The following is a 10,839-nucleotide window of genomic DNA, read 5'->3' on the forward strand; positions in this document are numbered from 1 at the left end:
ATGCTCCAACAAGGACAGCTAACACAATTTTAATTTGCATAATGATGCTCTGAGCGTAAGTTCTTTGAACATAGCTGTAATTCAAGGTTGTAGTGTCAAAGGGGACTCAGTGTGCAGGAGTCCCTCTGCTACGGTTCAGTGTGTGCCCTTGGGCGTCCACTCTGGAGAACTCTACCTTCCCTGATGGACTCTCATTTTTTGAGCATGCTCAATCATGCCCATGTCCACCATGGGAAATGGTACTTTTTAATCCCACTTAGGACCTGGCTGAGGCAGTGCCTGATGGCTCAGGGAGCCATTGGGGGTCAGGTTAGGGTGGACATTCTTTGTGACCAGGAATTCCTGTCAATGAGGTCCCTTCCTCTCCCCAGTTTTCTTCCCCCAAATCTGCATCTGCTACTCTGCACAGAGGCCCCAAATCAGTCCCTAGTCCTTCCTGCTCATTATCTCTCTATGAGCCTCCCTGACTGACAGCCAAACAAACCCTCAAGGTTGCTCAGTGAGGAACAATTTTGCAAAGCAGGGGAAAGGGATGCGAGGATCCTCTGACTCCTTAGAGGGTGGCCTGTCAGAGGACCCAAGCTCCAGAAGCCTGTTGCCCGATACCTCTTTCTAGGAAGTCTCAGATGGTGTTCTTTGCTGTGGTCCCAAAACTGACCAGCGGCCTATCTGGGCAGAACATTCTTTACGGCCTTATTGGACCAGCTTCCAGTCATGCTGAAGTGGGAGCCATTCTGTTTTAAAATGACTGCACCTTTCTGCTAGTCCCAATTGTTCCTCTCAAAGATTGACTGCTCTTAGGTGCCAAAGATCCAGGGCTGCCTCAGTGTCTTCTCCCTACCGGCACCACCATCCTGATACTGGCTCACTCTGCTCCTTTCTCTTCCCCACTCATGAGGGGAATCTTCAACAAAGGAAGATAGATCACAAGGAAGCATAGGCCTGAGCCCAGCTGGATTTCAGAGGAGGGGCTTGGGAGCCAGGGCAGAGCTGTGCTCTTCAGCTTGCCCTCAATGCTCCTTGTTAGCCAGCAACCTGGAAAAAGCCCAGAGCCCCTTGGGGATTAACTTATCAACTTCAGTGATAAGTTAATCAGTTCCAATTCATCTTCTGTTTGATAAATACAGCAGAAAATAAGCAGCTCAGCTTCCCCACGTGACCATAGCTTCCTCCTGGGGCACTGGGAAGGGTCTTCATCAGGGTACCATGGCTGGGACCTTGAAAGCATCTGCCTGGAGCATAAGCAAGACATTTCCATTATCACATCCCCTGTGAAAAGGTGAAAACATGAATACAGACTAAAATTTGAGCTGCTTTTTTATTATCACCATAAAATATTTTTTTCCCCTGGGAAAATATTATATTAAATTCAAGTGAATTGCTAAAATGATCGCTGAGTTTTGATGAAATATACGTAAACTTCAGACTTGAATATGTCATTATCTGTCCTTTAATAAACATTTTATTCTATAAGGAAGTTCATTCAGAGAAGACCCCATTACGGTCAGCCCCTGAAACATAGATTCAGCTACATGAGTTTGTTTCAAGAGTAAGTAAGTTTGGAATAGTTCTCCTTTGCTTTGGGCACAATTTGATTGTAGTTTCCTCTCTGTGTTTTTGTTTTGTTGAACTATAGATTTGAGGGGCTGGGGATGTGGCTCAAGTGGTGGTGCGCTTGCCTGGCATGCATTCGGCCCGGGCTCCATCCTCAGCACCACATACAAAGATGTTGTGTCCGCCAAACACTAAAAAATAAATATTAAAATTATCTCTCTCTCTCCCTCTCTCTCCCTCTCTCTCACTCTTAAAAAAAAAACTAACAGTTTCCTGCTTACTCATCTTAAAAAGTTTCATCTTCATGTGGTGCATCTTCCTCTCTCCCCCTCCCCCCATAGGCCATCCTTTCCTCCTCCTCTTTCTCTTTAAAAAAAACAAAAAGAACTATAGATTTGAAATGAACAATGACAGTCTAGTGATTGTAAAGAGAAAGAAAATTGAATTCTATCAGTTCATGTGCCACTTAACACTTTTATTTTTGCTTACAATTAACAGCCACAGATGATAGTGAAATGGTACTTCATGGTCATTGGAATGGGATGGCTGTCATCCAAAAGAGGGACAATAATCTCTGGGGACGATGCTAAGAAACTGGAATCCTTGTGCAGTGCTGGTGGGAGTGTAAAGGTAGCATAGCTACTGGGGAAGGTAGTTTGGCAGTTTCTTAAAAAGTTTAACACAAATATACCATATGGTCCTATAATTCCACTCCTAGATATCTACCAAGAGAAATTCAAACCCACGCTTGGAATCACATAGTATTTCTGCCACGTTCTATTTTTAATACAGGTCCCTATACATAGCCCACACTTAGTGGGAGAAGTATTAAGCTCCACTTCTTGAAGGGAGGAGCACCAAATAATCTGTGGGCATATTTTGAAACTACCATACTCTTTTAACCAAGTGTTGTTGTACATTTTTCCGGAGGGTGATGCTTAGGGCTGGAGAGGTGATAACATTTCAGGGAATCATTTTCCCTTCCTTTAGTCTCCCATTGACATTACATCATTCAGGTCAAGCCTAGCTCTTCCTTCTCTTTATGCTTGCACTTTAAATGTGTCTTCTGAAAGTCCTTATGTGGTTATTTTCATTTTTTTTTGCTCTCCACTATACATTTGGAAAACCGAAGTACATTCTGGACTTTGGGCTTCCTGACACCTCTCCGGCTCATCTTTGGAATTTGTTTCAAATACTTTGCCTTCTATCCAAGAAACAATAATTATATATAGTATATAATTATATAATTATATACCATAATAAACCATAATTATGTAATGGCATTTAATTCTCATGCCATTATATATTATTATTGCCAGGGATCCAGGAATACTGAAATCTCTGTATTGATCCCTCCCACCAGGCTCCAAAGAATCTTTGTGCACAGAAACAATAGCAGAATGGAATAAAAGACATCTCTATTTATAGCTGTTCAAATGTCTGAGCACTATAGTAAAAGTTCCTATTTTGAGTCTAAATCTTAGGATCAGGCTCAGGCATGCTACTGGTTGGGAGTTTGGGGTGGGTGGGGTGCAAAAAGGGCCATGTGTGTTTTAGACTTGACTTTCTGGCTGCAGGCTCCCGGGAGCATACATGATGTGGACCACTTGGCAATGCTGTGGCTATGTCCAAACACCAGGGATCCAGAGAATCCCATTAGCATCTTAGCCTGCTAAGAAGGCAGGGGCAGGAGTTTCAGGGCCGGAAAAGGGGTGGAAGTTGTCCCTCCCTAATGAGCCCCATGGCCTTTTAAAAACCCGAAGTCATCAGAGAGCTTGCTGTGTGGATTCCTTGTCTTTAGCATCTTTTTCATGATGGAGATTATTTGGAATTATATTCAAAATTTCCCTCTGTAGAAGATCCACTTAGCTAAATTCCACCCTGATCCTCTCATGGACACAATTGACTTCCACTCTGTCTAATTTGTTTCATCATTCTGTCAGAGAAAATCCCCCCCCCACCCCCGCCATCCCACTCAGGGCAGCAGCAAGGAAAAACTGAATTGCTTAGATTTTAGTTCTAAATTTTTAGTCCTTTTAGGACATTAATCAACTCTTAAAAAAAAAAATAGAAGTTCGTGCGAGGCCCTGGGTTCGATCCTCAGTACCACATAAAAATAAATAAATAAAATAAGGATATAAAGAAAATAGAAGCAGTATTGGGTTATTGTGAGGATTAATGCATAGCTTTTACATATGCATCAAATTATATGTACATACACATGGATGATGTCTGTACGTGTACCTGTGTGAACACCCTCCTGCCTGCCCTTAACAAGACTTCTAGGCAGGCAGTAGTGGCTGTCTTCTCACTTCTCCCCTCAGTGGGGGTTTATCACGTGTAGGATTGGTGACTATCTGAAACAAGAAGACAAAATACACATAGTAGGCAGGACATCAGAAGAGTTTCCCTTAATGTCACCATTTGTACTTTGGGGTCTGAAGTTCTGGGATCCTGTCCTAAGTCAGTAACTACTTGGGAAATGCTCTAGGGAATTGCCCCGACTGCTTGCTGGTTCCTGGGGTTTCCTCATTGCCCTGTAGAACACTGTACTAATATTCTCTAGCCCTGGGTCCTTTTATGACCTCAACTCCCTTGTCATGGTGTTGTGGCTTTAACCCTCTCCTGGGAATTTTAATCTCAGAAAAACTTTCTTCCTGGTTTGCGTGGCTCATGATGTCACCTTGAGCAATCTATTTCCAATCTCTGCATAACATCTTGACTCTGGAATGTGAGAACAGGAGGAGCTGTTTATTTTACACTCCCAGATCCTTGAACCAGAATTACAAAGTGTTCTATCCTCTCAGTGAAAGAAGTTCCCCCTCCATTCCTATTCAGTTCCACAAAGCAACAGCAGTTGCTGGGCATGCTATTGTTTAAAATCCCTTCAGCTCATGGACAAGTATCCTCCTTGATGCCTGCTTTGCAGCAGTCTGGTCCCTGAACAGTAATCTAGTCATCAGGACTCGAGGCTCTGGGGGCTCTTTTAAATGTGAACATTGAGATTTATGGGGCAGGTTAGAACAGCCACACAGCTCCCTGAGAAGTGAACCTTGCAGTCCAACGAGGGACTGCTGCATTGTGCTTGGAGTGCTGCACAGTGGGTTTGATGTTTCTTTCCATGAACTGGTGAGTGTGTTTTGTGCTGCATAATATACACTGCTGGTCTTATTCTGGAACTCCTGAAAACAGAGAGAAAAGAAAGATTTGGCTTTCCTTTGCCACTTCCAAGTTTCTTTGGAGTTGAGCATTCTGTTTCAACGCAGTTCTAGAAGAGAAACACAGTTCTGGAGCATGTGTTCCTTTTGCATGATACTCAAGGCTCAGCCTCACAGATGGCAGCTTAGCCGAGCCCAGGGACGGGAGCTGTCATCACACCAGAGGCTGCTCTTTAAAGAACATGTTTAATTTTAGATGATCGTATAGTATATTCTCCAAGATAATTTTGAATTGTCCATCTTCATGGAAGACAGTATAGTTGTCCTTCCTTGTGGGCAGGGAAGATGGTCTGTCATGGTTTACATATGAGGAGTCCTTCAAAAGCTCATGTGTAAAATAATGCAAGAGCATTTAGAGGTGAAAGGATTGGGTTATGAGAGGTTTAACCTAATCAGTGAACGAATCCCCTGATAGGGATCAACTCGTGGTAACTGTGGGCAGGTAGGCTGTGGTTGGAGGAAGTGTGTCACTGGGGGTGTGTGTAGGGGGCACATATTTTGTCCCAGGTGAGTGGAACGCTCTTCTCTCTCTGCTTCTTGGCGTGATGTCCTGAGCTGCTTTCCTCCACCACATTAGTCTGCCATGATGTTCTACCTCACCTTGAGTCCCAAGGAACGCAGCCATCTCTCTGTGGACTGAGACCTCTGAAACCAGGAGCCCCCAAATAAACTCTTCTTAAAATTGTTCTTGTCACATCTTTTGTTCACAACAGTGAAAAAGATGACAAAAACACAGTCCAAGACCCCAAGGGAAATGCTTAAAACCACGGGTAACACTAAAATCTATACATACCATATTTTTTTTCTTTATGTACACAGCCATGTTATAAATTAGTCATAGTAAGAGATTTACAATAATATTGCAATGGTCAATCTGATAACCAGTGACTAGCAGGTGGGTAGCATATACCGTGTGGACTCATGAGACACAGGGAGGATTCACATCCAGTGTGGGACACTGCTATACTGACAGCTTCAATAGGATTGGTACTTCTGCCTGTTTCCTCTTGTTTCCCCCTGTGCATAAGGGAGCAACAATCAAATGGGAAAACCAATGAAGAGTACAATAATCCAGTCTTCTTTTCGTTAGGCGCCCCCAGTGTTGTGCTTCCTCACATGACACTTTCAACTCTTATCCATTGGAACGACAGTCTGTCCTGCCCCTGTTTTCCCCTTTCCTCCAGAACCTCTCCTCCATCTGGATCATATGACGTGGGATTGTCTTGGTTCTTCCTCAGTCAGAAAGTATATGATAAAACTGTGCCCTACACCTGTGGACAAAGAAGATGCCACACAACCCTGGGAATTTCTTCAGCAAGTGCTTGACAGGCACGGAAAACCTGAAAAACAAAGGCATCGGGATTCTCCCAGAAGAAAAGATGAGACTTGGACAGCTTTGTAGTGAATAAGAGAAGAGGGACCAGCTGAAGGAAGGGTCGGAAAGAGGGAGAGCCCTTCTGAATTCCAGCCAAAGCTCCCTGATCTCCTGAAAAGGTACATCTCCCAGCCTCCCCAGGGAAGTAGGGGGTCATGGGGGTGCAGAAACCATCCTTTTGCCCAGCCCAGTTATCCTAGGAGACAAGGTCAGGTTGACTTTCAGAGTTAGGCTTTTTTATGTTGCATAATTTCAGGCTTTTCCTTATTCCAAAAATAGCTCCCACCTACCTGCTGATGCCTGAAATCCACCTAACAGGAGACAAAGCCTCTGATTCCCAATAAAGAGATAAAAGGCTTAATTATGCAAATATGTAGTGGAGTAGCTCTGTCTGAAACTCATTCATATTAAAATGCCATCAGTCAGCTTTTCAGCAGGTGGGATGGCTGATGCACAGAAGATGGGGAAGGCACTTCAGAGCTGGGTAGCACTAAGGAGAGAGCTGCCTGACCTTGCTGCTAGGATGGGGACCCAGAAAGGGAAGGCCAGGAGACCATGTGCTGTCCACCTTCCCAGGGCCAGCTGGAGGGGCTGGCTCTTCAGCTATGCCTGTAGGAAACAATGTGGTGGTGTTTCCTGTGAGATAACCCAGACATTGGGAAATGAGTCAACCTTTGTCCATTTTGTGATTATCATCTGGGGTCATCAGGTGAAGCTCATAGATAAGTAAATGGAAATAGGTCTTCTCCCAAGGTGAACTGAGCCATCACATTTGTGTTCATCCCATTATAAGACTGGGTGGACTCAGAACTGAGAACAAGGTGGGCTTGGTCCCCCTGGTGTGGATGTTCACTGATGTTCAAAGTGGACTTGGCAGACTGAAAGGTAAGGGCTGCTAAGGTCAGGCTTGGGTCAGTGGGCTCCAAGAGGAACCACTTTTTAAATTATTGTTATTTTTTTGGTACCAAGGATTGAACCCCGAGGCATATCCTCAGCCCATTTTTTATTTTTTATTTTGAGACAGGGTCTAGCTAAGTTGCTGAGGCTGGCCTTGAACTTGTGATCCTCCTACCTCAGCCTCCTGAGTTGCTGGGATTACAGGTGTGCACCGCTGCACAGGACAGGAAGCATTTTATCAAATTCTGCTTGTGTTTCTCTTCTCTGCAATATGTTGGATGAGTCTTATTATCAGTGACGGATTGGTCCCTGCTGTGCTGGGGGAACCTAAGGAACTTGCACTAGCTCCATAGGAAAAATCAAGGTGAGAATTGGGTCTTCCCCTTGAGACCTGTTTTGGTGTCATTGTGCCCAGAGCAGATGGCAACTGTGTGGAGCCAGGCGGTGAGCTGACAGGGTCATTGGCCACAGGGGTGGACTGTGGAGGGTGATGGAGACCTCAAACTTGAGCAAGGGAATCCATGCATCTGGAAAACTCCCCGAGGTGTCTGAGGGCCCTTGAGAGGTACTGGTTTCTGGAAATCAAAACAACCAGGGGCTTGCTCTATTACCACCTAGTAACAGAAGTTGAGTGTGGTGGTCTTGGGACATATCTTGGGCTTCTAACATCGGTGCATGGCTGCTAGCCCTCCTTTCCTACTGGCTTGGAAGATGTAACCATCTTGCATCAGCAAGTGCAATTCCCAGAGCATTCCTTTGTCTGGGCAGCTGTGCCTCTTTTTCTTCACAAGGAGGTGCCCAGCAAATGAGTTAATTGACAGTTCATGTGACTTAGGCAATAAAAGAGATGTGTTAAGAAATAGATGAATTTGAGAGGCGTGGTCAGGAAAGTCCATATGTCCATGGAAGAAATGATGCTCTGGGTTTGAAAGAATAAATAGGCTATCAGTGACCAACAACGTGGGGAGAAGGTCAATGCAGAGTCATAGACATGTGCAAGAGTAGTTTGGCATCGTAGCAAACATATAAAATTACAGTGCATATAATATCAATAATCAGAAAATATATAAACATATGTAATACATGTATTTGGAGATTCATCATGGTGAATTAGATCAGGAGGTTATGGAGGCTGAAAAATCTATGGAGGTGACATCTATGATCTGCAGGCTAGAGCACCAGGAAAGCTGGTTCAGTTCAAGCCTGAAGGAGCCTGATGAATCCTGATTCTCAAGCAGAAGATGACATGAGCTGTCCCAGCTCAAGCAGTGGTAGAGGGAAAAAAGGGGCAAATTCCTCCTTCTCCCATATTTTGTTCACTTCAGGTCTTCCACAGACCAGCTAATAGCCAACCGCTTTGTGGGAGATCAGTCTGCTTTAAAGACTTCACAGATGCAAATGCTTAGCTTATCCAGAAACCCCCAGAGGACACAGCCAGAAACAATGCTTAGTGTGGGCACCCTGTGGCCCAGGCAAGTTGACACATAAGAGCAACCATCAGTGGTACTTCCTTTATCCCCTGTATGTGTAACTGGCTGTGCAGTATTCATCCACCATAAGCACTGTGAGCTGTTCAGAGTGTTAGGGTCTGTAAACAAGTCAGGATGGCGCCTGGCATTTTGCCAGGGGGAGTGGTTTGTGAAGTAACGCCAGCGAGCCATTAAGTGTGGAGATTTCTTATTGGTTGACTGCTGTATCTAGTTTATGTTAATTAAGATAAGCAGTGTGGAATATATAAATACCCCTCCTGTCCTACAATAAACGGCTCCCACTTCTGCTGTATCAATCTACACATGTTGTTCATCACCCCCCGGTTATTTTGCTGCAGCCGTACTGCGGCATCAGAGCTCGGCGATGACCCTTCCCAGCATAGCTCTGTTCCTGCCTGATGTTCACCAGAAACCTGCTGGTGCTCTTCTTTATGCCCATGTCACTTAAAGGACTAACCACACTCAAGTTGGAAGACTCAGAATGATCCTGAACTAACTCCTTTCCCCATCTTTCCACAACCAGCTACTAATAGTCTTTATTACTCTGAGTCAAAAAATATCTTTAAAAACTTATCCACTCCTTTCCCCACAGCTATATTTGATCTGGGTTGTTATGATAGCTTTCAAAACAGATTCTCAACCTTAACTGTGCCCTTCACACCATTCCATCCTCAACATAGCTGCTTGTCCTTTGGGTTACCAGTTTGAAGTGTCTCCTTAGCACACATGGGGTCCTGGGCTGACCAAAAAGGACAGATTCCAGTCTGGCCCACAGCAGGATCCTGGTTCCATGTGGTGGCCATGTTGGAGTTGTTGGTGGAGGTGAAGTGGTGGCTCACACTTAGCTCATACAATAAGACCTCTGCTGCAGGGAGCAAATGGTCCAGGCTCGGAGTCTGCTCATCACCAGGGCCAGCTGACCTCCTGTGAGAAGCAATGGGCATCATAACCAGAGAAGCTCTGAGCCTGGCAATCCCGCCTTCCTGCCATTGGAAGTGTGTCCTTGGTGTTCTCACCAGTGACCTCATCTCACTGGCTCTTGGCCTCCTTGGATGGTGTACTACCCAGACTGATACGGTGCTCTATGGGTCTTGGCATAAACAGTGTTGTCTGGGTTTTGAAAGTGTCCTCTCTGAGGTTGATCAGATGAAATTATGAATTCACATAAACTTTACACATCAATAGGAAATAAGGGAAAGGTGCATGTCCTAAAGTGAAGGGAAAGGCAGGTTTCAGGGTGGTGAGAAATTCCACTACTGTTTAACATGGAAACCAACGGGCGAAGGATGCTGGCAGAGATGGGCACTTCACACCCTGCTCCTGCATAGGCGCTAGCAACACGCCAAGTCTATTTTGGTCTATTTTAAGTTCCCATCATCAAAACCAGTGTGATCTCACTCTTCTGTTTCTCAGCTCTCGTTTACTCACTGAAGTCCAAATTCCTCCCGCTCAGAGGAGACATCCTGTGCTCTGATTCCCCTGGGGGTCACTGCTGCCTCTGGGCTGTCACAGACGTCACAGAAATGGGCCACTGGGAATTTTATCTACAATTCATTCTCACTATTTGTGGATTCCATATTTGTGAATTCCCTCCTCACTGAGGTTTATTTGTAATCTCACAATCAATACTAGGTCATGTGGTCATTTGTGGACATTCACAGAGTGTAAAAAAGTTGAAATCATCAGGGTTCACATTCCAGATGAGGGTGAACCGCTTGACGACCTGCCTTCTTGTTTCAAGTCTCATCCTATGTGTCCTTTTCATACTTTATTTAGTGCCATGCTTTTCCCATTTATTGATTTTTTTCCCTTTTGAATGTGATTTCATTGTTTAAAATGGCTGAAGTGCTATCTGGGGGGTCCTAAGTGTAAGGAGGCTGGGATGTGCCTCACAGGGAAAATCTGTGTGTTAGATGAGCTTTGTTCAGACCAGAGTTAGAGTGCCGTTGGCCATGAATTCAATGTTAACAACAAACAATATGGCACACAGAACAAGGAAGGAAGAGCAGGTAAGGCTCCAAATCTACAGAAGTGATATTTATGGTGGGTGATGGAGTGATGGAAAAGCAGCCAAAATTGTGGATTCCGAGATGACAAAACTGGTTTCAAGCAGTGTAGTCAAAAGAGCATTGTTGAGAGGCTGAAAACCCAAGATATTTATGGTCGCATTAAGCAAGGTTAGGAAAACATTAAACCCTTCTTGGCCAGGGTTGTATTATAAAGAAATACTGTGGATAATTAATTTTAAGTGTGTGTGTATGTGTCTTTATACAGAAACACAAAGAAACAAGGTTTTGCATCGATG

This window comes from Marmota monax, unplaced genomic scaffold (assembly GCF_021218885.2).
Source record: "Marmota monax isolate L192 unplaced genomic scaffold, Marmota_monax_Labrador192_F-V1.1 WCK01_AAM20220418_F8-fsc00011, whole genome shotgun sequence".
Classification (NCBI taxonomy): domain Eukaryota; kingdom Metazoa; phylum Chordata; class Mammalia; order Rodentia; family Sciuridae; genus Marmota; species Marmota monax.